Consider the following 8,966-nt stretch of genomic DNA (forward strand, 5'->3'; position numbering starts at 1 on the left):
TACGGTTTGTGACCAGCTGAAAAGCACTCAAAATATCTTGTATTGCAAATTTTCGTCTCATACAAACTATTTCACCTCAAGGACATCTTCTCTTTTGAATTATGCTAATGAGATGGTGCATTTGTTTTGCTTTCTTCTTAATGCAGGACCTGGAGCTTTGTTGTAAGGGTCCAACTTCTCAGTTTCTGCGTAGTCCAGACAGAAATACTGCCTGTCTTTTATGTGCCATACACATCCTAGTGTAGTTCAGACGACACGACAACTCTAAATCTCTGTGTTGCTCAAGGGTTAAATCTTGTCAGTAAGAGAGTTGCAGAAGACCTGGTAAAAGCCAGTGTAATCTCAGTTAGAACTTCATTCACTAGAAATGAAATCCTTTCCTAGCAGAGTCCACACAAGGCTGAAGCTGCAGAAAATCATAAAGGTGGAATTTGTCTCTAATGAACACAAAGTACTAATTTACTTGTTTTCATCCTGCCTGTCTGGCAGAGGAGACTCTGCTGTATGGGACTACGGTTGAAATGGCATCACCATTCCCTGTCACCCACACAAGTCTAGCAATTCTCAATAATCATGCTTCCCAGGCACTTGGTGAGTCACTGCTGATCTGTTTTCTGCAAAGTAGACCTCTGTTTGGTTCCCATGGTGATCAGAAGTGACAATTATTGCAGGCTGCTACTACAGTTTCTCAGTTGTGTGTGCCCACTAAAAGAAGCTCTTACCTGGCTATAGTCCCTGGGTGTTTTGCAGTACATCATCGTTGCTTCCTATTGACAGCAATTTAAACACTTCAGGTGAATTGGCTTTGTGGAGAACAGGCTGAAGGAGGGGGATTTGGGGAGTATTTTTGTTTTGCAATGTATTTAGAACAAGATGAAGAAAATAACTCTGTCAACTTTCCATAGAATGATGGTGTTCCAGTATTGCAGAAAATCTTTTGAGGCTGGGCTAAATGATTCAGCCCTTGTTTTAAAGACCACCAAGCACAGAACTCAGGTTTATCATAATAGGAGCTATTTTTCCTGATCTGACAATTTTTGCTGTAACTCCAGCCTTTTCAATCACTGAAGTATTTCCCAGACAGGAGAAATCTGTCACTTCTATTGTGGGACCTTCTGTGTACTGGTCACTATCAGCTATAACTATTAAAATATTTATAGCTGAAGACAGGGCTCAGCTCATGAACCAGATCATTCTGTGAAGTGCAGTGAAACTCTCATTAGCATAACTGTACTGAGAAAAGAACTAAAAAGATACCACAGGACGAAGCTTGGATAAAAGGGGGCTTTGTGTGCCAGAAAGGAGAAAACACATAGGAGAATGAAGATTATTATGCAGTGAAGACAGATGTTAGAAAGAGGTTAGGAACAGAAAATGACGTAAAAAAAGGAAATACTTTAATTAAGTATCCACTACATTTCTCCATGATTCTAATCTATAGAAAATAGAGCAAGAGGTAGACAGCTGCCAAATTGTTTTAAGACTGAAGATAAATGGGAGTTGGCTTATCAGGTCATTCCAATCTTCAGATGTCTGAGACTGCAAACCTTTAAGGAAATAACTTGTCTCACTTTTATTTGCTTAATGTCCAGTGTAATGAGCCCATGCACCTTAAAGGTCCTTTCGGGTGTTATCAGAGTATATAAATATCCTGCTGTCTCTTTCAAAATTTTGGTTGGTCTTCCCATAATTTAAGTCTCTCTATGCAGACTGAGATACAGATACACTGAGAAAATACCCAAGATGTAAAAACAATTAACAGGATTAGTATCAGAATAGAACATGCAAAAAGGAAGCCAGAGTTCAATCTGAAAAGCACTGTAGAGATAGAACCCAAGCTTTGGTTTAGTTATGCCATGTATTTTAGATTTCTGATATGACTAATGAATCACTGTGCAAGTGACTAGTTTGGGTTACAGAACCTTATTGGAACTCTAGAATAATCTGTCTACTCAGAGAATTTTGTTTCTGGTCCTTGATTACAGGATTTCTGTCTATGTTACAGGAGATGGCAATAATGTGAAGTACTAAATTCCACACTTCACCTTTGTTGCTCACCTTTTGTGTTGGCTGAATCTCAGTGTTGTCTGCAGGATTGGCTTCATCTCCATAAAAGCTGAGGTTGTGATTCAGAATGACAGTTAATTATAAGCAAGTCATATTGGATAACAATTTTGTGGGGGATACCAGACTGCTGCAAAATGCAAGACTCCATTGCAGTTAGGGAGGTATTCAAACTTTGGAGAGTCCACACTGTCACTATCAAACTTTACTTGACAGTATGCAAACATAAAACCACACACATAAATAAACAAAACCAGGGAGGTAACACACACCTTCAAGCTTACATCTAATATCATGTTTATGGTTGTATATTACTGTTGTCTGACTGTAACCTTGAGCTGTGAATATTCACCTTACCTACAGCTAGGTTTGCATTCCCTGAAGGATATTGCTGTGAGGAAGCCTTGGAAGGACTTCTACTACCTGGTTTGTCTGTAGGAGACTCACATGTTTGTGGGAAATAAGCAACTGACTTTCTCTAAAATTAAAATATTTAATCAGATCATAATGTATAAATAATATCAACTCGATCAAACTCCAAGTACCTGGTTATTAAAACAATGTACTTCGTATTTGAAGTCTCACATGAAATCAGCTGCCTGCTTCTTTTTCCTCTTCCTAATTGTGAATTATCTTAATAAATAAATTAATTCTTTTGGTTTTATAAGGAGCTGCTTCAGATCATCAGACAGAAACAAACCAGTTTTGGCAGGGAATTAATTTCTAATAAGGAAACTGTGCCAGCCAGGAGAGACTGAGGTTTTAAAAATTCCAAATTATTTTAATAAGATGAATAATAGTTGGAGAATTCACACAGCAGTGTTAAAGAGCCTTTGTTTAAGACATCATTGCTTGTGTAAGCATTGCTTCTTGAGAAACCCAGGATTTCCAGTGAAAAGAGCCCTGAAAATCACTACTTGAAAAATAAGTTTTGATTTATGATAATATTTTCTCAAGAGCAGCATTATATTTTTCTCTTTGAATTTCAAGAGGAAGCCAAATTCTCATTGGAGCCAGTGAGCAAACAGTCTACCTCTCCTTGCCTGCAAACAATCACAGACAATTCTCATTCGGAGGTACAAGAAAAAAGATAACTGGTAGCAGGAACATATATGTTCATACACTTGAAATAAATCAAAATCTTTACAAAATTGGTGTAGATTAGACTAGATTTCATGCTTCCTCCTTTCAAGTATTTTTGTTAAAACATAATACTTCTTTTTTCTTTTTCTTGTTGGTTGAAATAATCCCTGGCAAAAACATTTCTTCCATGTTTGTTGCAAGAATATATAATTTATAATTTGCAGCACTTGCACCATTTCTCATTTTTATCTGGAGTTTACCTTTTGGCATAAAAAAACCCTGCCACAGACTATGTTTTCCCAAAGGGCTGGGTTCACAGCTGTGCTCAGCTGAGCATTCCAAGTAGGTGCTGCTGGAGATTTCCTCCTGAACAGTTCACTAGTCAGCTGTCTTTCTCAGCTTCAGTTGAAACAAGGACAGTGTTGCCTGCTCGTTCTCCAGGAGGAGCATTTACTGCATGTATGACTCTTACCTTGAGATTTGTTCTGGCACCGTTTAAGGAATCTTCATTATCCATGAGAATATTGAAACCTCATCCTGGCTCCTGCATGACACCTATTTGACATGGTTTAGCCCCAGCCAGCATCTACCCATGCAGCCACTCTCTCACTCTTCCCCAGTGGGATAGGAGAGAAAACTGGAAAAGTGAGATAACTCCTGGGCTGAGATAAAGCAAAAGCTTCACACACAACCAAAGCAAATAAGGAATTCATTCACCACCTCCTGTGGGCAGGCAGGTGTTCAGCAATCCCCAGGAAAGCAGGGCTCTGGCATGCATAACATTGGCTTGGGAGCACAAACACCATCACTCTGGGAGTCTCCTTTGCTCTTCTTCCCCCAGCCTTATACGCTGAGCTTTATATGTAGGTGTGGAATGTCCCTTGGGTCAGTGGGTGTCAGCTGTCCTGGCTGTGTCCCCACCCAGCTTCTTGTGAGCTCTCAGTCCACTTGCTGGTGGGATGCTGAGAGGCAGAGATGGCCTTGACTCTGTGTAAGCCCTGCTCAGCAATAATGAAAACTAGCGCTGTTTCCAGCAAAAACCCACAGAAACACAGCTGCATCTGAGCTACTCTGAAGAAAATAAACTGTTAACCCACCCAACAGCAGTAAGCTCCTTCAAATTTTGTTACAAAGCTGGCAGACACAAGATGGTGGGAAAGTGTCTCAATCACATTTCAGTTTGTGCAGTGATGTGCAGAACAAGAGTCAGCATTACTGGTAAATTAGTTGGATAAATGACTTGGCCACATTTCAGGCTCTCTTTGGAGTGGCTTGAAATGATGACAAAAGGAGCAACATAAGGAATCAGTATCACAAATACCCATGTTAAATATTGCAAATGCTAGCGGTATCTGGTGTTCTGTCATTACAGTCCTGTGAAAATTTCACCTGCATGCCCCCGTAGATAGTAAGGGAAATTAACCCTGGTAGAGTTTTTACCCTAAAAATAAATTCCTCACAGTGGCTGATCATTTGACCCATAGGTTTTCTTGCCTAGGTCACGGGGTCTGGCTGATGTACATCGAGTGTAGCTCTTCATAATCCGGAGCCCCCCACTCTGCAGCCTGCTGGTTTTGTCACACGGCTCTGTAGTACACCTGCATGCTGTCTGCCTGTGTAAATAGTCAGAGTGGCCCGGACAAAGAGCTGCTGGTCAGGCAAAAGGACACATCCATGGTATATCCTCTGTTGATCCCACTGTCTTTTTGTTGCTCTCAGTGAGGTATGGCCGCTTCACACCCACCGAGGGAGCAAACACATGCTGGTGATCGTCCCCAGGCCGGCTGCACTACGCCATCCCCAGCCGGGGCAGCAGCCAGCACAAACACTGCTGTGCTGGAGAGGCTGGGCTGCTCTTTGGCTAGCCAAACTCTTAAGCAGTGCTGGGGTTTGTTTTTCTGCATCCCTTGCTCTTTTAGCAGCAGAACCCAAGCAACTGCAGTGAGTTTCCTTTTACGTGCCTCCTCAACAAGCCTCATGTTCAGGGCTGTGCTGGTGACAATCAAATTAATCATCATCCCATCATCAGTCGCACATTGCTGGGCTCTCCCAGCAGTCTCAGAGTCTTATCCCAGGCTGTAGGCTGAATAAATCCCTGACCAAAGTAGGTCAGCAAACCATGCCTGGCCTCAAGGAGCAGCTTTGATCAGGGACAGCAGATTTTTTGCTATTGCTCATAATAATTTTTCTTCAAATGTGATACTTTTCTTTTAAATGGGAAAGAGCCTTACAGACTTGGATGCAATGACAGCTCCCTGAAGCTTGGATCCTTTGCCAGTACTTTACAGAAAAGGTATTCTGATGAGAGAGAATCCCAAAGCAGGGGATTTAAGATTAAATTTAAAAAACAAAAAAAACCCCTAAACATATGTAAGAAATGCTTTATAATAAACCTTGATACACCTCTGGTGTTCTCATTTCTGTAACATTCAACTGCTTGCTCCTTGAAAGCAAGGTTTTGTTTTCATATTTATACATGTAATTTTAGCAGCTAAAAATTTACCTTTTTTCAAAACACTTATTTCAAATTTTGAAAAAAGTTGCTCTATGTCTACTATCCTGATTCCCAAATATATCCAAATTCTCAAATTTCCCAAATTAATTAACCAATGACTTCAGGCTTGTTGTAATTTATTTTTCACTTTACAGTTTCATTTTAATAGATAGACTCAAGTGCTGGTGTTAAAATGAGGGGTAATGACATTTTACAAAATATTTAGCAATGAGACTGCTGAGCACTACTTTTCACTTTGGCACTGCCTGTGACGAAGTTATAGTTTGTGGACATAACTTAAAAATCAAATTATTTTAAGTAACTTTGACTCTAGAGAAGCTGTTAGGTCAAGTCTCAAAGATTAGAATATATAAAAATTATTCATCTGGACTACTTCAGATTGTCCTCTAAGCCATAAAAATATATCTCTGAGATTTTTTCTATAGAGAAATTCATGCTGTTGTCCAGTGATTCTTTAGAGCTCTGGTCTAGCCTCTTTACAGATGTTACTATTATTCTGCAATGAAAAAAGGCAACCAGACATTTCTGGGCACTCTGTAAAGTCTTGAAAGCAAGATAGCTTAAAATAAATGTTTGTATCCTGCTGTGTTCTTATGACCCCCAATGCACTTTGGGCACTACTAAACTATAAGTAAGATATAAATAAGATCAAAAGATTCACTGTCTCATTCACTCTCAAGATTCAGTTGCTCAGAAAATTTGAAGAATACCAAAATTAAGCTTCCTGATATATTTGTATTATGACACATTCTTTGACAATGTGATCAATATTATTTTTATGCTACAATAGATTAACCTAATTAGATATTTATGGAAAAGTGTATTTTCTCTTGATATTTTGAAAACACTTGTTTATTCATTTTATAGTTGTTTTATCCTTGCTTTGGGCCAATTTGTTGCCCAGGATTATGCTTTCCTTGTCTGTGTGCAAGTTTGATAATAAAAATTCAATTTTTTATGTCCTTTCTTATTTTTGAACTACTGAAAGCTGGTCCTTTATTATTGAAAGACGGATAATTAATGAGGGCAACATCTCCTAAGGATTGTCAGTTGCTGTCTAAAATGCAAAATGAAAATGTCAAGTCTTCAGATTGTTGTAACTCAAATTATTTTATTTTGACATTACTGTAATTTACTGGGAATTCAAAAGCTTCCATCATGCTTGCTGAATGGGTTAAAATAAACTTCAAGAGAACAAGAAGGGTGGTACCCTTTCTGCTTCATGAAAACAAGTGTAGGTACAGCAAGGCATGAGAGATATTTGAAGAGAGCCCAGCACCTGCCTTTGGGCAGACAGTCACTCTCCAGGAGTGTGATGTGAAAGTGTAAAGTTTTCCTAACCACACAGATGTAACAGTTAATTACTCATTTATTCTCTCCAAGTCTTTAATTTTGTTTTTTCTGTTGTTGCTATTATTGCTTAAAAGCGTGGAAGAAAGCCCAAAGTACCAAACTCCCATTTTTTCACAGGTTCTGTGTTGGTTGCCTGGTTGGTTTTGATTTTTACTGTTTATCTGATTTTAGAGCTAAAAATAGGCATGAGGGGCTGGGAATCAGAAACTCCAGCCTTCCTTATGCCACAGGCTTGTTAGTCTTGGCTGAATCACTTAGGTGAAATCCTTGAAAAACAGTTTTTAAACTTGAATGCTCAAGCAAAGGACTTTTGTTTGAACAATGTCTCGATACTCCTTCTCCAGGGAAAGCTGAGCAGAGTTTGTACCAGTGAGATTGTCTGTGAGGCTCCTGGGGCCACCATCGAGGCTGGGTGACAGGGCTAGGAGCCCACACAGGCTAGCAGGCAGCCTTGTGAGAGGAAAGCCCATGTCCGTACAAACAATCTGATGGGTGAAGGTATGGGTGTTAACCTCTTTGAAATGGGGCTTAATGTCCCTACTGACTTTGGGCAGCAGGTTTTTTGCAGAGCTCAGACACTTGCATGCCCCTGTGGACTCTTTCCCTTTATTTGAATAAAGTTGCAGGACTCCCCTGTCTCCTTTTTGGACATAAACCTCTGGAATTTGTAGATTTTCCTGATGCTTACAAAGGGCTGGGTCTCCTTCTCTGCCCTCTCCCTTCTTTTTGCTGCCCCAAAGAAGTTTCTCTGCTGGAAAAATACAGCCCCAATGAGTTTTACATCAGCTGGAGAATAAGTGTTCAGCACCTCTTATGTTTGTGCTAAAGAAAGGTGAAGGAGCAGGGTTTGGAGGTGTGCAGAAAAGCAAGAGTGTTAATGATGTAGATGAGTAGGTTATTGTTGACATTCTGTTCCCTGCACTTCTTCAGTGGAAATTATTCTTTTCTAGATGGAGAAGCAACCAGTAGCTTGACTTCATTACAAATGCCAAAAAACATTACTCATGTTAGCAAAACAGTTTTTTGTTCTGTCGTTTTTTTCCTCTTTAAAACCTCAGAACCTGTTACTGTTTCCAGGAACAGCTTGGAAATGAGAATTTTGACTTCTATTTTTTTTTTTTTAAGTAGGAAAAGCAAATAATCCCTGATTTCATTCCCTGTTAAAATGTAACAGTATGGACCCTTTGTGAATTCTCAAGCATGTTTGCAACTCTGTTGGGGATGGAGCAGCAGGCACAGCAAACCATGTCACCCAAGCTCTGCACATACAGAGGGGATGAGGTGGTGGGTCATTGCTTTTTTGGCTCAGAGGAATGCCTGTGTCTGTGCTTCTTTTCATTTGACGTCATTAATTCTAACAGTGCCCACTCTCAGGGCTGAACAACTGCCAGTGCACCTGTACAGAAAGCCCTGGAAGCAGCTTGCATGTTTTTTGTATGGATTTTAGCAAAAATCCAAACATTACAAGTGAGCTTTTCACACACTGAAGAAGACCTGAGTAAACAGCTGCTTTTTGTCTCACTTGAAACTGTCATTTTCCCCCATATTAGACATTCTTCCCAGTGATTCACGTGTCTTAGCACAAGTCTCTTCTGACTCTAGGCACAAGTGTTAAATTTGTCACTGCTCCTCCTCTGACATCAGCCATTACCAGAAAAATCTTGGATTCCTGCTCTGCAGGGGACACATTTCAGGTGCACGGAGTAGGAGATTTAAGGAATGACATATTGACTGAGAATAGGCTGGCAAATTGAGTTTCTGGCCAGGGAAAGGGAATCAGACACAGGGAAGTGGGGGCTTGGTACTTGCAAAGCCTCTCAGTGCACAGGGACTGGCTGCAGGCAGGTTCCCTGTCCAGCGACAGCAGAGGTGAGGGGAAGAGCAAGAGTCACAATACTCTTTACATGACATCATGGAAATCTCATCTTTTCCTGGATTTGGCTTGTGTGGT

The sequence above is a fragment of the Poecile atricapillus genome, chromosome W (genome assembly GCF_030490865.1).
Source record: "Poecile atricapillus isolate bPoeAtr1 chromosome W, bPoeAtr1.hap1, whole genome shotgun sequence".
Lineage (NCBI taxonomy): Eukaryota > Metazoa > Chordata > Aves > Passeriformes > Paridae > Poecile > Poecile atricapillus.